Genomic DNA, 17,105 nt, shown 5'->3' on the forward strand with positions numbered 1-17,105 from the left:
GTTCACTTCTACCCCTAAAGACCAAGAATAAAGACCAAGGACTTTTGCTTATCCTGACTCTGGCTGATTCTAAGGTAGTCAGGTGCTAACTCGGTCTTCACAGATTGGATTGAATAGAATGAATGGTCATCAAAGAAAGGCTTAAGTTGAAGTCATTCTATTCCTCTGAACTTCTGTGAAAGTACATATCACTTTAGATACTTCCTCTTTTTTCCTCTATAGAAATCTGATGATATTGTACTATCCAAATAGCATTTTAGAGAGGCTTAGCTCACTTAGTTTATAATCTCTTTCAGAGTTTCAGGTCAGGGGATCATATTTAGTTTTTCTCTGAACTTTAAAAAATTGTTTTCTTATATTCTTATATTTCTTATATTCTGGGCCAGAAATGTCAAACATGTGGCCCATGGGCAGCATGCAGTCCATAATACTCTCAACTGAGGTCTGAACCAGATTAAAATGCAATGAGAAATATTTAACAAAACAAATAAGAATATGATAAACTATAGATAATATTAATATGTGATTATTTAAGAAAATATTTGGCTTGTAGTGATATTTTTGTGTGGTTTAGTGGCCCATTGTTTCTATTTGAATTTGATATAATTGTTCTAGGATATATCATTGAATATGGTCAGAATTTCTCTCTTTGCCAGTCATAAATTTTATAATGGCAGGATCACTTTCTCTCAAGTATCTCACATCTTCCATATTGAAAATAAATTCCTCCATGTGCTTCAGTTTAAGTTCAAATGATCACTGTCCTTCATCATTTTCTCTTACTGAAAAAATAAAATTATCAGCAAGGTGAAGCAAAGATTTCTCAGAATTTCTGGCTCAAAAATATGAGTTCTCACAAAATTGAGTTAAAGTTTTTCCTCTATCTTGTCAACAATTCAGTTTTATAATAAAATAATTTCTATTTCCTTTAGCTGGTAAGGGAATACACTTAATACACTTGCACAGTGTTATTACTTCTAGTTCTTTTCCCTTGTCCTCATGCAAATGCTCTTCTCCACAATTATTCTTTCCCCCAAAAGAATATAAACTCCCCAAAGTCAATGAGTGTTTCATATTTATCTTTGTGCTGGTCATTCTCTACTTACTAGCTATTTTATAAATATTTGTTGAAGTTCCACACTGGTATATATAAAGATATAAAATATGGGTTGTATGTGCACAAACACAAACACAAACATATATATGAAATATACTTATAAATACATATACAGATCTATAAAATATGTATACATATATAATATGCATACATATATACACATTTATTTGCCTTTTCCTTTCATTTTGTATTACTTTCATTACTGTATTTCTTTTGTGAGTCCCAGAGTATTTAGTCTTAATTATATCTGTAAAATTTTGTTTACCTCTTTGTATTAAAATTCCAAGTTCACTTTAAACAAAACTAATCATCCTCTGGGCATTGATATAATTATCCTGTGTTATATGTTTGGTTTTGACTTACTTCCTAGCTTTATACTCTAGTGAATTGTACAATCCTTTATTATTCTTTTTTTGTCAGACCCAATATTCTTCATTTATTCACCTACTACTAAGATTAACAATAACAGGACAATTAAAAGAAACGATTTATAAGAAATGGCTGAGAGTGAGAAAAGTATTATTATATTCACATATTTGTATTCCTGCATCGATTTCTGGATTAAAAACTTCAAAGTCATGGCTAATTATTTCTCTATTCTTTAACAGTTTCCATAGAATTTTTATATACATTGATCTGTCTGAGCTTCAAAACAAACCAAAGAGGTAGGTCAGGTGTGATTTGAATAAAGAAACAACAAAGGAAAATTGAGGTAGACAGGAAAACCAAGAGATAGTAATTTCAGAAAAACTGATAGAGGTTCAACAATACTAAATGCTTCAGAGATTATTGATAAATTCTGGCCTACTGGCTGTTTCTACATCACTCCCCAGCTCTACAGTGGTCTCAGAATGACCAATTAGGTAGTTTTGTAGACCTTGTATGGGATTCCTTTTCTTTATCTTTCCTAAATTCTCTCCTCCCTCTTCTTCTTCCTAATCAGTTACATTCTTTAGAATCAGGGCAATAGGGTAGGGAATATATACATTATTTGTATTCCTTTTACCTGCCCTAAAGTTCCCCTCTCCCACCAGGATCCAGATGTTAGGATCAGAGATTAAGAGCACTCACCCACAACCCAGTACCCTATCCAACAGTAAAGTTTTAATCTACAATCTACAGAGCTAACATTCTGACTAGCTTTCTGGAAGTCCTCCAAATGGGCCTTGGTTTCAGCAGAATAATCACCATAAGAATAGTCAGGAATAAAGTCCAAAACTTTATTATCTCCTTCACAGTCTGTCTCCTTTGCCTAGGGCTGGGCTAGCTTTCTGGGGGACCTTCAGATGGGTTTTCATCTTAGAGGAGAAATGCAGGAGACAGGAGAGCCACCAGGATGGTGGAAGATGGAATGTCTCTCTTCCAGTCCTTGTGGGCTCTTATATACCTTATTGTAATTACATCATTACAGCATACTGATTATGTGTGAACTTAAGAGAACCATTACATCACCATGCTAAGTACTAAATATATATGTAAGCTAGATAACCATCATCTCATCAATTACACTGAGTTAATACCTTGTTTCAAGCATACTTTTCCAGAACTGTGGCTCTATCTCCCACTTTCTTTTGTTTTAGGACATAGGTGATCTTGCCCTCCCTGACTTCTCAGAGAGGTGAGAACCCTAAAAATGAAGTGATCACACCCTCCCTTACTTCTCAGAAAGGGGAGTGAAAATACCAAAAAGGAGGTGATCACACTCTCCCTCATGTCCCAGGAAGGGAAATGAAAACACCAAAGAGAAATGGGGAGTCTGTAATGGGCTGAAACTGAGCAGATGCACTGAAGTTTGGACAAGCAAGCACTTAAGGCTAATTACTAATGGACAATACTCTATTAGCATTTGCTTGGAAAATGGCCCGCCCCACCATTCTGTGCATGTATACAGAGATGAGGAGGAAGGATAAAAGGGTGGAGTAAGAAAGCAAGAGTGACTCTTGGTCAGATTCGTGTCACTATTCCTCTCACTTTGTGGCGTCATTACTCTCACATCCACAAAGAATAAAGATCAAAGACTTTTGCTTTATCCTGACTCTGGCTGATTCTAAAGTATCCTGAGTGCTAACACAGTCATCACAGGAGTCAAACCAGATTTTGTTAGCAGGTTTCTGAAGGGTCTCACGTGAAATAGATATCCATAATCCATCAGCATGGGAGGTAATATGTGCTTACATATTAATATAACACAGGCTAGTAGTGATGGCTCTCCCCACAGCTGGTGCAGGCTCAATGTGGTGTAACAAACGTGAATTTATACATGCAAGTAGTGATATAATAAACGATATGAATCAACATGGTATTGTAAAAGACTTGCATAAGACCTAGGAGGATATATAAATAATATTCACACATATATCTCCTTCAGCAGCCAAGAAAAGGTCCAAAACCAATCTATTGTCCATTACTTCATGGGTCAGGGAATCCAATGATTCCTGCAAGTTTTGAAGTCCTGCAATAGTCTTATCATGTGTTAGGGAATCCAATGATTCCTGCAGATTTTGAAGTTCTGTAATAGTCTTATCAACAAAATTTTTGATGATCATGAGTCAATTGTCACATACATTGGGTTAACAGCTATGCTTTTTCAATGGCACATGTAGTCAGAGATGGAACCACCTGATATTTCTCGAGTTTTCTCCTTTGTTTTGAGATTTTTCTCTTTTTTTGTCTCTTTCTGATGGACAAGGCAAACATAGCTTGTTGACACCCATTTGTTTCCTTCTCTATCTGTAGAGATTCAAACAAACCCTCTCCCCCAAGCAATTAACCCATCTGGTCCCTTCCATTCACCACTTTTGGGATCTTTCCTCATCACCTGGAGATTATATTGGAGCTGTTCTCACTGGACACTAACCTTCTGTTCGGTTATTAAACTTGTATTCTCCCCAATTATAATCCCTTTCTCTTATCATGTTGTTTTTTGGCTGATTAATTATGTCTGAGTATTGAACTTCTAAAGATTCTCTGGGTGTAACTTCAGCTACCATTATGTCCCACCTGTTTTTTGCCTGGGGCCCTGGAGTTGGGCCTTGATTTCCATTTCCCTGAGTCAATCTACATTCTGATGCTCAATAGAAGCCTCTGTTGCATTTTGGACATAGGCTTTTGGGTCTTGTTCTCTCACCCTGTCTTCTCACTCTATCTCTTTGCCAACATTGAGCTTTCAGATGCCCTACTTTACCACATTGAAAATATTGACGAGTCTCTCTGGAAGTTCCTTGCCAAAAGGTACTGTCTTATGTTCTGCATCATAGCCTGGTATAAAAGGTATTTGTGCCCACTGTGGCACAGCATCTTATGATCTTCTCTAAAGGAGCATCTTTGCATTTTTGTGTAGCCCTAGTATAATTCTTCTACAAACCTCATTAGCATTTTCTCTAGCAAGTTGTTTTATCATTATTCCTGCTGCTGCATTTTCACCAGTAGTTCGTATGACATGAAATCAGCAAAGGATTCATTTGGACTTTGCTCTATTTTTGTGAAGACTTCCCTTCTATCTTGTTTTTCTGGGAGGGTGCCCCATGCTTTGATAGCAGCAGCAGCAATTTGCTCATATGCTGTCAAAGGGTAATTTATCTGTGCTAAAGTGTCTGCATAAAGACCTATACCTGCTAGTTGATTAAAGGTGATTGTTATATTAACTCCAGTTTGCCTATTTTGTTGGTCTTTTATTCTACAGAGTTCATTATACTCCAAAAGCCACCACAAGTTTTGTCCAGATTCTAAACATGTCTTTGCTATAGATTTCCAGTCACTAGGGGTTAAAATTTCAAAAAGCCAAATTCTCTAATGCCATCTTAACATAAGACAATGTAGCCCCATATATTTCAAAAAGCCAAATTCTCTAATGCCATCTTAACATAAGACAATGTAGCCCCATAAAGAGTGCAACGCTTTTTCAGATTTTTGATAATTTCCAGATCAAAAGGAGTGTATCTTCTCCTGGCTTGACTTTAAGAATCAAATTCTTCAATTACAAGGTATGCTTTTATTCTTAAATCAGATACATCCTGTCTGTTTTTTAGCTTTAACTAGTGCCTTTTGTAATCTTGTCATAGGGGGTGGACAAAGCTGCTGCATGGGTAGTGCTGGTTATGTCACTGCCCCTCCCTCTTCTCTTCCCCCCTCCACCCACAAAGGGGAAAAGGGGAGAAGGTGATGAGATGGGGAATGCCCTAATGGCACCTGATGTGAAGTACTACTTAAGTCCTTCCTTGTGTAATTCTTTATGCTTTTCAGCTACTTTGTCAGTACCATCCCTCTTTTTAATTTCATCAGTACTGCACTTAACTCTTTTCTTGTCTAATTCGTTGTGCTTTTCAGCTATTTTGTCAATACCATTCCCCTCCTTCTCTTTCTCCTTTTTCCTTGTTCTAATACTTATGTAATTCCTTAAAGCCAATTGTATTATGTTGTATATATAGAATGTTTCTTTAGGAATTGAATCAGAATCGTTATTATTGTAATATTCAATTAATTGCTCTACCACTAGTTTCTATTTATGTGTCTCTAATTCTTCTTCCTTGGAGAACCAAGAGGACATGCATTCTAATGTTTCTAATAGTCCACCAATCTGCTCCCGAGTTACAATCAAACCTTGCCATTTTATTAACCTAACTATGCTTTCTACACACTTCCCTTGGGGTGGGGAAGGTTCTTGTCTAAGCATCTGAAACACTAATTTAGCCCTTATCATAGTTTCCTGCTTGTCTATTTTTGTACTCACTCTATTTCTAGGTCACAGGGACTTCTCCACTGAACTCACAATCATTGTGTCAGTTGAACTGCTGAGTATAAATTCTTAGCCCCACATTGGGTGCCAAAATGTAATGTTCTGACTAGCTTTCTGGACATCCTCCGAATGGGCCTTGGATTCAGCAGAATAATAACCACAAGAATAGTCAGGAATAAAGTCCAAAATCTTTATTATCTCCTTCATAGTCTGTCTCCTTTGCCTGGGGCTGGGCTAGCTTTCTGGGGAACCATCAGACTCCTCTTAGTAAGGTATGGCTTCCTTTGGATCAATTGATAGAGATTTACAAACTACCACAAACTGTTTTTTGCTTCCTAGGCCTGGAAACCATTTTCATGTTATTTTAGAGTTAATCCAACACCTTCATTTTGCAGATTAGGAAAATGAGGCCTGCAAATATTAAGTGCTTTGCCTGAGGTCATCTGGGGAGAAATTTGAACCTAGATCCCCTTACTCTAAAGACTTTTTTAAAAAAATAAATCTTGTTATGTGATTGTCAGTTTAAATCTAATTTTGCAATACTGCTTTCCAGTTTTCCCAGCAGTTTTTAATCAATAGTGAATATTTATCCTAGCAGTTGAGTCTTTGTATTTGGTGTCTGATAGAATTATTTGCTTCTGTATGTTGTATACCTAGTAAGCTCCATATTGTCTTTTTGAGGGCTCCTTTGGATGCTCTTTAACCAATCTATTGGATATGGCAGACTGCTTTGTTCTCAGTTTAGATTCATCTTCTTTGAGATAACCTAATTGATGACCATAGTTCTAAGGAATCACTTTTTTCTTTTTTTGCTCTCTCTTCTAGTCCCTAAAATATAGAATGGAGAGAGACAATTACATACAAATCACTATAAAACTAAAAAGAACATAAGAGAAGGCATTAACTCTGGTTTCAATTCTCTACTCCTTTTTTCTTTGTTTTTCCCATTTTAGTCAGGTATGCTTCATTTTCTCTAAAAAAAAAAAAAAAATATATGGCGTGGAGACACATTACTGAAGCCTTTTTCTTCCTTGAACAGGATGATCAGCTTACCCAATATGCATGGAGTTTATTGGAAAGATGTCAAGGGATACTCAGAATGGCTTCTTAATATTATTATATAAATCAGTGGTGTCAAACTCAAATAGAAAAGGGAACACTAAATGGTGCATAAGAATCCTTTAGAGCTATGTATTGATATGGTCAAATATTAATGTCATCTATTTTTTAGTATATTTTTATTTATGTTGTTAAATATTTCCCAGTTACATTTAATTTGGTTCTAGAATCACTCAGGTCATATGCTGAGTGTTGCATGACTAGGGTTGTTTGAAACCTCTGATGTAAATGAGAGGACAATACTCTACCTTTTAAATTTTAATATTCTCTCAATTAAATTAATGGTTTAAAGGTTTCTGCCTTTTTGATGAACTTGTTCCTAAAAGTATAACATTTAAATTTTGCTTCTTTTAAATTTTTAAATGTTGAAAGCTATAAATATTTTATGAGGTTCAAAATTTAAAGAATAATTAAAAAAAAAAAAAAAACAGTGATTCTAGCAAGCAGAATAAACTTAGGAGTAAAAATGTATAGATCATTCATCTCAAGGAAAAAATATGGATGGGGCAGGAACAAAATCAACCCTCTTTGAAGGCTAACAGTTGTTAGAATAAATACTCCACTTAACTAAAGTCGATAAAGTAACATTCTTTGATGGTTTTATGCTTTAAAACTTTAACTTACTCTATTTGTAAGAAAGGCTGAATTTTAAGAAAATGGTTATTAACTTTTTCTTTTAAACTCAAAAAAATGTAGCTTAAGAACAGCTGCAGATTGATGTTCTACATAGTGGGTGTTCTGCAGAATGTCATCACATAGTCAATATAGTAAGTCTAATTCTCTTGTAGAATTATATGGTGGAGAAATTTTGGCTCACTCAACTGTTAGTTTTTTCTCCCTCCATTTAGAAGCAGATGAACAGATTGAACAAGGTACTCCATCTGTCTCCTACTCCTGCTTATTCCTTGTAACTTTGTGCTTTTTGTTGTTTCTATTTCACAATATTATTATTATTATTTACAAAATACATATACAAATGAGGCAAATATCCAGAGCTATCATTTAGGTACTTTAAAACAGTGTGGTCAAAATGTGGTCGAGAATCTTTGGGATCTCTGAAACCCTTTCAGAGGGCCTACAAATTATTTGTAACATAGTAAATATCTATAAATATAACTCACATAGACAAAAACTCTCCAGACAGATCTTCAATAATTTTTCAAAAGATACAGGAATACTGAGAAGAAGAGTTTGAGAATCACTGCTTTAAAGAACAATAAAACTGACTCCTCTACTTGTTTGATCACAGAATAAAAACTTCAGAGTGAAGAATTTGTGTTAACTTGCAAGGAAACCAAGATTCCTATGCCTATGGTTCTGGAAGAGTTAATGAGGCTTCTAAAGAAGCCAACATTATTATGGAGTAATTTGTAATCAGAAGAATCAGGTTAGAATCAGATTAGAAACTTTAGTGTAAGCTTCTTATGGAGGACAGATGATCATCATGAAGGATAGCCTCATCAAAGCAAAAGAAAAAAAAATTCTTTTAATTGACCAAGATTTATGTTTTATATGGGATAAAATGATAGTCAAAAAGAACTTTAAATTACATATTCTGGTAAAGAGGCAGTATCTGGCATTTTCTACATGTTTATATACTAGTTTTTTTTTTTTTTTTTAAATGAGGGTACCCAGGTGAAACTTTTAAAAAGTAAGTCTGAAATTTAATCCCTGTCATTGATTACCATCTGGCAAAAGAAGTTGCCCTTGTGATATCCCCAAGACCACAATAAACACACGACATGTACATACAGTAAAAGGGAATACCCAGCTTTATTACATAGCTTTTAAGATGCAAAGTAAATGGGTTAAACAGTCACTTGGAAAAAAAATACCTCAAAATAAACATTTCTTCAATTTTCTGCTATTTTTTTTTTTTTTTAACTCGGTGCTGATTTCTAGATTCAGGAAAACTCCTAGATTAACCCAAATTCTTGCCTTTTCCCCTAATATGTCAGTGCCTAACAGACCAGGTGTGGAGTGTTTGGGCTTTATAACTCTGGGGGCACTCCAGCTTTAACAAAGCAGCTAACACCTGGAAATACATAAAAGCTATGTTTTAAGTGCAGAGTGATGAGTGTTAGTTAACTAGGCCCTCCTGGATTCAGAGATGGGCCACTTGTGGCTCAGGAAAGAATACTGAAATTAAAGTGAAAATTCAGCATGATAGAGTTCAGCTATACCTACAATTTCCTAGATTTGTTTATGACTTTTCAACATGTATCTTTCTTATGCTCACATGCAAAGAGAAAAGGAGGGAGGAAGGAGAGAGGGAAAAGAGAAAGACAGAGAGAGGAGAAAGACACACACACACAGAGAGAAGACACAGAGGGAAGACACACACACAGAAGAGAGACTCAGAGAGAGACACACTCACAGAGAGATACAGAGACACACAGAAGAGAGAGACACGGGGAGAGAGACACACACACACACCAGGGAGAGAGACACATGGGGGGGGAAGATACAGACAGAGGAGGAGAGGAGGGGAGGGGGGAAGCAGGAGGGGAGGGAAAGGAGGAGGGGGGAGAGAGGGGAGGAAAAGGGAGATGGGGGAAGAAGAGAGGAGGGAAGAAGAGAGAGGGGAGGGAAGAGAGGGGGAGAGAAAAAAAATCAGAGAACAGTTCTTTGATGATTAAATGTCTATTCTTAGGGAGTTTCAAAAGGACTTTTGGAAGAGTCAGTATTTTCTTGTTTTACTGACATCAGAGAATGCATACGAGGAAGTGACTTTCTGTTTAAATAGGCATGACTTCATTTTGTGACAAAATTCTATTCTGAAATACAAATAAATCTCTTCCTTGTTTTATTCTTTCTTATTAGTTACTGTTCTCTCCCCCCCCCCCCCCCAGTATTGCTTCAGGAGTGTAGAGAATTTACCACAAATTCCACAATATTCCATAACAAAGTCATTCCTGGGGAATGTGGCAAAATCTGGTTGTGAATATAAAGTCACTTAATCTGGTTTCAATTCAAGTAGACATTCATTAAGAATCTATTGAGTCCAGAGGGAAATGACCAGGGAAAATCCCCAATTAAGAAATATCCTCTTGCAGTCAATAGAGGAATATTATACACTCAAAATTTTAAGGTAAAATACCTAAGCTACAAGCAAATTGCTTTGTTAGATGAAACTGAAAGGTGGCTAGGATCAGAAAAGACTTTTTGTTTTGAATTGTGCTTTAAAGGATGGGTAATAATTTTGTTGGAAAGGTGTAGTGGGTAACAAATTATGCCAAGTTTAGGAAATAACATTAGAAAAAGATACAAACATTGTACATATGGGGAGGGGGTGTCATTGGAACATCCACATTCTTTAAGTCTGGAGAAGTACTACATAAAATGATTCTGGAAAGGTTTGGTCTCAAAACATAGAAGACATAAATACTAGGCTAAATAATTTAATTTGGCTATCTCCATAATGGTTGTTTTGCACAAATGATACAATAGCCAGATAGTAGATCTGATTTGTTTTCCAAATTCTAAATCATCTATTTAAAATTTGTTTTGATTTTAAGAACAGATAGATCAATTGTCCTCCAACTTTTTTTTTTGATATTTCCAATCAATGAAAACTTTTTGTGCATATAATTCTGATATATATATTTATCAGAAACATGTATTAGACTATATTATAATCAGCTTAATACTCAACAATTATTTCTGAAGAGTTTACTGCATACTGTTTGGAATGCAGAGAAATGTAAAAATAAAAAAAAAGACCTTGCTGCCAAGATAGAGACATTCTAATGGACAGGACAATCTGTAAATATCAAGTTTTATGCAAGATATCTATCTATATTATTATATGTTATATATTCATATATGAAATACTGCTACTACATTTCTACATAATAGGCATTTAGAAAAAAATAAAAAGATAAATTATCGAAGGAAACAATATTTGATATTAGAGTCATTAAGGAATCAGTGGAATTTATTATGCAGGGGAATAGCACAGCCAGATTTGTTCTTGAGAAAAATCAATCTGGCAGCTGTATAAAAAATAAATTGATTAAGACAAGGAGTTAAGGTAGAGAGAACAATGACAAGGCCAGTACACTAATCTAGATGAGCAACATAAAGGGCTTGAACTAGGGTTATGACTATTTGAGTCAAACGAATGAGGTGTATGTGAAAGATATTTTGTCATTAGAAAAGTGTCATTTGTCACAAATTGGATAAGTGAGATAAGAGAAGAGATTAGAGTCTAAAATGACAAAAGATGCATGGAAAATGATCTCAAAGATAATAGCCTATGTGGCTGGAAAATGGTAGTGCTCTTAACAAAAAGAGAAATATTCAAAAGAGCAGTGTGTTTTGGAGAAAATTGTAATATAATCTGTGTTATATGCAATCTATGTATATTACAATCCATCTGTGCCTTTTCATCCTTAGCAAATCACTATCCCATCCAAACTGAAATATAAGGAACAAAGTCTCTCATTGGTATTTGTTCCAGAGGTGAGGGTCAGGGAGGGAAATTTTTTTCCTTCTAATGGCACATGTGCAGCTATTGCTTTAGTTGTCTTTAGTAGTATGTAGATTATAACTTACCTGAAGAGCTCTCTCTTATGACCAAAGTGGGAAAGGTTGGAAACACGTTGATTGGCTATTGAAGTAGACATGAAGAGACCAAAATGACATCACTATGTTAGACTGAGACTTGGTATATCAGACCAATATAAGTTAGGAAGGCTCTATCAGACATTGGGCACAAATAGTCCTTATATTTGAAATATATATAGTAAAGGGAGAATGGACTGGGGAAAATGTTGGAGGTCCAGGGTGAGTGTGACTGTATTAAAATAAAATTCCAATGTTAGTATTATATGGAGGTTGGGATAAAGTGATATGCTGGTAAATGTTTAACAATCAGCTCTCAAAAAAACTACCTAGACAAAATTATCTCACCCTGGCTAGGACCTATCTTCCTACCCAATTAATTGAAAGAACATCTTTTGGCATTAGTCTGTTATCTTTTTTAGTTCAGACTACAGGTACTCAGGTTTTGCTTGTCCACACTTTGCAGGCTACTGTTATAGATAAATGAAGCATTTAACAAACTTCAAAGAATTCTTTATTTGATTTAGTTACTAAAGTCCCCAAATGGACAATTATCCTTTAGTAATACCTGTGCATAAATACAATAAAGTTCTCCTGATCACTTTAATTGGGGATTGGGCTAGATGTTTCTCCTTATCATGAGTAATTTTCTATCATAGTTATTCTAAGCACTAATATTGTATGCAAAAATGCCATTATTTATGAAATTTATCAAGGATTTAATCTCAATTTTCAGTATTAAAGATTATTGTGAAGAAAATGGGGCGTTTCCAAATTATAATTTCATCAATTTGCAGATTTTTAATTAGCTTATTAGACAATAGTGATTTCCTTACTGTTGTACTGCTTGCTTAGTGCATAATAGGAGAATGGATGCCATAAAACTAATGTAATCTTGATTTAGAATCACTCTAGTGATCTACAGTACTGTCTCTCATGAGGTACTTTCTAAATAGATATGCCAACCATGCCTGCTTATGGTGCATTTATATTCCCTGATTCTGTTTCATCTGTTTAAGTGGACTGATAACAGATAACATCTGTTTTAAGTGTTAAAATTTCTCTAATACAACTCTAATGGCTTATCTATGGAATGTTAGGCGATTCTAGTTTTTCACAGGCTTGTCAATGGACTAAAAGTTCTATGGGTTCTAGTAAACTGGAGATTAGAACATAGTCCATCGACTGTGTCCATTGTCTGATGTCAAGTCTATCTAAATGCAGAAAGTTCTCATCATCTGATTAGAAGACAGGAGATTTTTTTTTTTTTTTTAACTCATGAAGATCCTTTATTGATTCATTTAAGAACTACAATCTATCTGTGTAGAGGGAGGAAATCATAATGAAGTCAGTGATCTTTGAAGTATTGGAGTTAGTATCATTAACAAATGGATCCATTTGCTTATATCTCTTAACTTTAATATTAGTTGGTCATCTGCTTAATTTTACGAATACTTTTGAATCAGTGACCTCTGAAAAGGACATGAGGAAAGGGCCAGATGTCCTTTTTCAATCACTTCTTATCCCTTCCCACCCCCAGACTTTTAATCTTCAGGTCTTTGATGCACTTTTTAAAGGAATTCTGTTGAAGATCCCCAGACAGATGGTAGAAAACAACCTCATTTTACATATGTTTTGATGTCAAATATTCATACTTTTTCTCTCTCATGCTCTGAGCCTGCAACAACTTTCTGCTGGATATCTCTAACTGGACATCCAATAGGCATCCTAAACTGAACATCCAAAGTGGAATTCCTGATCTTTCTCCAAAAAACAAACCCTCTTCATAACTTAGTCTACTATCCACCATCATTATTCTAGTCATCCAGGTTCATAAAATTGGATTCATTCTCAATTTTTCCTTTATATTATCTCTGTATTCAACCAATTGTCAAAGCTTGTAAATCTACTTCAACAACACATCTCATATGCATCCCATTTTCTCCAGTCAAAGATAAATATTCTAGAAATTCAGGTTTTCATCACCTCTTTTTAACTTGGAATATTTTAATAGCTTCCTAATTGGTCTTTAAGTCTATAGTCTTTTCACTTTTCAATTTGTCCTATGTACATCAGGGAAATGGATAAATCCTAAAACTGGTAGTTCTTCCATATCCATAGCCATATTACTTCAATTTCATAACAACCAATGGTCTCAAAATCTGAATTAACAGTGGTCATCCAGGTAGCATAATGGATAAAGTATTAGGCTTGAAGTCAGCAAGATTCATCTTTCTGAGTTCAAATCTGGCCTCAGATACTTCCTAACTGTGTGATCCTGGGAAAGTCACTTAACTCTGCCACAATTTCCTATTTGTAAAATGAGCTGGAGAGAAGGAAATGGCAAAACATTCCAGTAGCTTCACCAAAGAAAACCCCAAATACAACATTAGTTACATCTTTTTTCTGCCTCTAAAAAGCTAAAGTACAAGTCTATTGATGTCACTCCTCTGCCCAAATAATCTTTGTGGGCTTCAAATCCCTGTGGGATAAAATTATAGACTCCTCAGCTTAACATTTGAAAGTGCCTTTTTGAGAATAATTTCCAATTTCTCCCCTCACAAGCTATATCCCACTCAAATTGTTGTTTCTATTTCCCAAACTCAGCATTCTCCTTTGCAAAGGCTATCACACATGCATGCTTGGAAGGTTTTCCCACCTCATGAATACTTAATTTACCTTCAAGGCCAAACTCAAATGCCATCTCCTATATTAAAAAAAAAAAAAAAAACATATATATATATGTGTGTGTGTGTGTGTGTGTGTGTGTGTGTCTTGTCTCACCAACTGTTAGTATCCCCATCCCCATGAGATTACTTTGAATAGATTTTGTACTTATTTATCTATATGCATTCTATTTCCTTCAAGCAGAATGTAAAATAATTGAGGGCAGGGATTGTTAGAATTTTTGTCATTTATCTCCAGAATTTGGAGTGGTACATGACACCTAACAGATCTTTAGAAAACATTTGGTAAATTATTTTTTTTTCACAATCCAATATATATATATTTTTAATGGTCATTTCTGCCATGAATTTATAGGCAATTGGTTCCAATAGGTCAGGCTGCTTGCCATTGGTTCTCATAAAGTGTGCTTCTCAGGGTGGAGCAGGCTGATGTTTTAGGCACCCAAGTGCCTTTTTCTTTGGCTTCTTTCTTATCATTTTCCTTTACCCACTTCAGAAGCTATCTCTGGTGTTAGAGTTCTTAATATGCTTCTTAATATGCTTAATATGTACATTGATTCTCTTAGTTAGAATCTTGCCCTCAATTTGTTTGTTTACAACAATGCCTACAGCATGTTGAGTAACATTATAGGCCGGTCCAGTCTTCCCATGGTAACATTCATGGGGCATACCTTGCTGAACTGTTCCCATATCCTTGATGTCTACAATATCACCTTTCTTGTATATTGACATATATGAGCCAAAGAAACAATACCATGTTTTTGAAAGGGCCTGGGAAACATGTAATTGTGTCCCTCTTCTTTTTCCTTTTGTGTTCATCACTTTGGCAACTCACTGGAATATGGTGGAACCAGCAGAAAGGAAGTCGGCAAATTATTTAATTGGAATTGAAGGCAGTCCCTACTATTCTAGAGAAGCGTGTACAGTCAAAAAGTTATGTAGTAGTGATATGCTTTAGATTTTAAAGACAATGAATATGGAATAATTAAGGTCTGTAGTTTCAAGATAGGATAGTTCAGGATGTGCTGGTATATGTTTTAACAACCAGCCCTAAAACATAACACAACAAATGTTTTAATGTAATCTGCTTAATTAACATTCTCTCCTAGTTTTCTTTACTTTAGACATTTAACAAAGCAATACACAAAACTTTGATTGATAGAATTTGTCACTTTCCCAATTATAAATACTCACACTGAAAATTTAAGGATTAGCTTTTCTGTACATATATATTGATTCTGTATTGTTTTCAGAGGAAAGGAGTTTAGAGAAAAGCTAAAGTAGAAGGATGTGACAATGTAGAAAAGAGATAAATAATGCCATTGTGCCTTGTGGGTTTCTTGAAAGTTATAGCTGAGAAGACTATAGAATCAGAAAAAAACCCAACTCATTAGTTTTTCAAAATAAATAGAATATGGAAGGGACCAAAGAACTTTGTAAAAATCTACGTTTCTTATTTTAAAAATGGGAAATGGGAAAAATAGTCACCTTGACTAACTGATTAGCTGAACCCAGATTTCTTGATGGTTGGCCCAGTTGATCTTTCCTACCACAGAAGCTTGTCTTTTATGTTCAAGCCATTTACACATACATATGTACATACACATATGTGTATACACATATGCACATATATGTGCATGTATATAATATATACATATATATTTTCACTTAGTTTAGCATTTTATACCATATGTATTTAAAGGCTTTTTCACTGAAGTTTTCAAATGTGAAACTAGTTTTGAAAGGGACCTCTGGAAACTATCTTATCTGTCTTTTTGCTTAAGGCAAAATTTTGGCTATTTTCCAAGGTAGGTAAATTACAATCTCATTTTTTAAATATGTTGCTACATTAAGTTAAAATCTTGTATCTGAAATCAGTACTGGTTGCTGAGTTAGTGGAACATTCACTGCTTGATTATAGGCACAAATGTTACTTTTTAACTTTTACTTTCAACAAAGACAAAAGTAAGGAAGAGGATGAAGAGGATTTTGGAGTTTGATTTAGAAAGGCACAAAAATGTTTTGTTACAACTTATGATAATGCTGTTTACATTTGTACAAACTTAGTTTAAGATTTTTAGGATACTCTTTATATGACTTAATAGTTCTCAAAGTATCTTCATATGCATATTTTCAATATTTTCAACCTTCAGCCACTCCCACCCGAAAGAAATATGTGAGGTAAGTGGAAAAAAACAGGCAGAATGAAAGTGTCTAATCTAAAAAAAAATTAAAAATAATCTTGCTATAGGTGAGAGGGGGCAGGGAAAATACAGAATAAAAGTCTTTCAATGTTTGCTATTGTAGTTCTTACAAGCACTGATAATCAAAAATTGTGAAACTTTGTGATCCACTAAATATTCCCTGCTCCTGCTTTTCCCCACTCTGCGATTTTCCTAAATTATAGATTTAGCCATGTCAACCAATCCTGCCACCCCTCATAAATTGCAGTGGTTCCTTATTTCCTACTGGATCAGAAATAAAGTCCTTTGCCTTTTAAACCACTTCACAATGTGACACTTTCTTATTTTCACTTATCACCACACACTTACTCTGATCTATTTGTTGTTTCTCATTTCCATTTCAAGGTAGTAGTTGCCCTTACAATTCTGGGGATCTTTTCCTTTTAACCCCTGCCTCTCAGTTTCTCTGGCTTCCTTCACATCTCAGCTGCAATTCCACTTTCTCCAGGCCTTTTCCAGCCCCATCTCACCACCGTCTGCTAGTACTTTTCTCTATGAGATGACTTCTTTCTACTCTAAAAGTTGCTTGTTATGTGTTGTTTCAGTAGAATGTGAACTCGTTGAGGACAGGGGTTATTTTTCCCTTAATATATCCAATGCTTAACATAGCCTGACACATGGTAATTAATTCATAAATG

The 17,105-nt window shown here is 35.0% G+C and overlaps 1 pseudogene; it reads right to left on the reverse strand.

Annotated features, from left to right (window-relative positions):
• Positions 1–14,322: 14,322 nt before the first annotated feature.
• Positions 14,323–15,823, reverse strand: LOC116419700 (annotated as a pseudogene).
• Positions 15,824–17,105: the final 1,282 nt, after the last annotated feature.

The sequence above is a fragment of the Sarcophilus harrisii genome, chromosome 5, assembly GCF_902635505.1.
Source record: "Sarcophilus harrisii chromosome 5, mSarHar1.11, whole genome shotgun sequence".
Taxonomy (NCBI): Eukaryota; Metazoa; Chordata; class Mammalia; order Dasyuromorphia; family Dasyuridae; genus Sarcophilus; species Sarcophilus harrisii.